Source organism: Lucilia sericata, unplaced genomic scaffold (genome assembly GCF_015586225.1).
Source record: "Lucilia sericata isolate MDLA Ls3-8-SP2 unplaced genomic scaffold, ASM1558622v1 Contig000871F_arrow, whole genome shotgun sequence".
NCBI lineage: Eukaryota > Metazoa > Arthropoda > Insecta > Diptera > Calliphoridae > Lucilia > Lucilia sericata.
The window spans coordinates 142,349-145,596 of NW_023994862.1; positions in this window are offsets into that span (position 1 = coordinate 142,349).

The window sequence follows — 3,248 nt, forward strand, 5'->3', positions numbered from 1 at the left end:
ACGAACGAACGAACGAACGAACGAAACGAAAAACGAACGAACGAACGAACGAACGAACGAACGAACGAAAGAACGAAGAACGAACGAAACGAACGAACGAACGAACGAACGAACGAAACGAACGAACGAACGAACGAACGAACGAACGAACGAACGAACGAACGAACGAAACGAAACGAACGAAACGAACGAACGAACGAACGAACGAACGAACTAACAACGAACGAACGAACGAACGACAACGAACGAACGAAACGAACGAACGAAACGAACGAACGAACGAACGAACGAAACGAACGAACGAAAACGAACGAACGAACGAACGAACGAACGAAACGAACGAACGAACGAACGAACAACGAACGAACGAACGAACGAACGAACGAACGAAACGAACGAACGAACGAACGACGAACGAACGAACGAACGAACGAACGAACGAAACGAACGAACGAACGAAAAACGAACGAAACGAACGAAGAACGAACGAACGAACGACGACGAAGAACGAACGAACGAACGAAGGAACGAACGAACGAACGAACGAACAACGAACGAACGAACGAAAACGAACGAAACGAACGAACGAACGAACGAACGAACGAACGAACGAACGAACGAACGAACGAACGAACGAACAACGAACGAACGAACGAACGAACGAAACGAAAACGAAACGAACGAACGAACGAACGAACGAACGAACGAACGAAACGAACTAACGAACGACGAACGAACGAAACGAACGAACGAACGAAGAACGAACTAACGAACGAACGAACGAACGAACGAACGAACGAACGAACGAATAACGAACGAACTAACGACGAACAACGAACTAACTAACTAACTACTAACTACCTAACTACTAACTAACTAACTAACTAACTAACTAACTACCTAACTAACTACTAACTAACTAACTAACTAACTAACTATCTAACTAACTAACTAACTAACTAACTAACTAACTAACCAACTAACTAACTAACTAACTAACTCGATTTAGTTCTAGTTCTCTTCTATTCACAGATTATTTTATATATAAGGCCAAGGTTACCTCTGGAAGAGTATGCGAAAAATTTTGTCGAATAATAATTATTGTGCTATTAATTGAATTATAGACAGGAAATAAAAACTAAACAAATAACATCCAAACATATTGTACAGTATACAACTCACACAATGAATAAGTACATTAACTGCTGCCTATTTTAAGGCTGATAATGAAAATATTCTAATAAGAACTTACATAGATCTCTATTACACAGAATTTCAATGCTATTTTCAAATTGAAAACGAACTTATTTCATGAACGTAAAATACAGGATCAATATTTACCAATACTTATTAAAATTTTGCCTAATGGTAGGCTTAAATTTTATTATTTGAAAAAAAACACATATTTATTTTTTAATAAAAAGGGTAAAAAAGGACTTTATTGTCCATGTCGTTACATTTTATTTTAATATTTTCAAAAATTAAATTCACCTTATGTTACTGTTATTTAAAGTCTCATAAACTATAACAATTTTACTGCAAACAAACTCTTAGTACAAATGAAAGTCCACCCCGTTTAAGTTTTACCCATTCCCCAAATCTTTTTGAAAATAATAAACAAATTTTACCTTTAATAATAAATTGCAGCTGTGTTCATAGACTCATACAACTCCAACTCTTTGACCGTATAGTAAAAGTAAACAAACACACAAAAATACCTTTAATATAAAGAATTTAGTTTATTGCAAGACAATGTAGTTTTACTTTTAAGACCACTTTTACTTTATGAAGGACATTTGTACTCCTTGTTATGGTGAGTGGGGGAGGAGATGAGTGAAATGGACCTAAATAAATAAAAATATGTTTATAAGCAAAATATTGTATGTATTAAAGAATAACAATAGAAAATATATTTCCATATTTTTTTGTATGCGACGATTGTATCTTGTGAATGACAAAGAATTTTATGCGGCATGAAAATGAGACAGAGGAAGGTATGAAATAAAATCAAAAATATTTTATGCTGACCAAATATTTTAGAACTTACTACTTATATGAGGTATGTAGTTGTATACGAAAATATGCGGTGGAGTATTTTCTTAAGAAAAATTAAAGGAACAGTGGTTAACGACAGATTAACTGATGACGTTTACCTATTTGTAACAAATTTGGGCGTTTGAAATATTATTTATATATAAATTGATCTTTCGGGCAACATATGGATTTGGCGTCAAAAGAACTGCTTATTTTTAAATGTGATGATCCAATCAATATCAAATACCCTTTAGCAAATTCTAGAGCGTTCTGCATTGATTGAATTATATAATAGTCGGACGATCTTGTCCCGAAATAATAATTTTATAGCTCTTTTATATTCAAACCAACTTCTTTTCACGATGTTTGCGTTTTAAACACAACCACCGCGTGCATCCCAAATGGAACAATAACCGATATAAGGCAAAGTGGGAACATCCCCATACACATCTTAGAGCGATGAATACTCGACAATAGGCCTCAATATAATTGATATTTTAAATCTAAGTCGGTTAATTACTGTCACATCTTTAAGGACTTAACAACTGTTGTCATTGATGGTCAATATGTTAATTTAGAATATGCAAGGAACACCCTTGTAGAAAGGATCAAGTTAATGTGAAACCGTTGATCTTAAGATATAAAACAAGTTAGAGTGCTATATTCGGCTTGGCCGAATCTTAAATACCCTCCACCTGTAAACTACTTTTTATAATAACCCATATAAGTAGTTTTAGATATTCCCTGATTAGGGTGCTATCATTTAGAAATCATTTACATCTATTGAACTAACTTTGATCAAGTGTATAACCTCTGTGAAAGATATGACCAATTTCGCAGAATGATTCGGGAAATATTTCTTAAACATATTCATTACGATTTTTATACCGATATCTTCATTCAGTAATGAAAAATGTCCGTTTACGTGGTTATCGGAAGTGGTCCTTATATGAGAGCTTTGACCAATTATGGACCGATCCGGAAATAAATTAGCAGAGTCGTATATGTATACATAAAACACTACTTATGTCGAATATTATTCCAATATCTTTATTTCTTAATTAGTTATGTGCATTTAAGTGATATTCGGAAGTGGGCCCTATATGGGAGCTATGACCAATTATGGACCGATCCGAAAAAAATTTAGTAGAGTCTTATATGTATACATAAGACGCTATTTATGTCGAATATTATTTCAATATCTTTATTTCTTA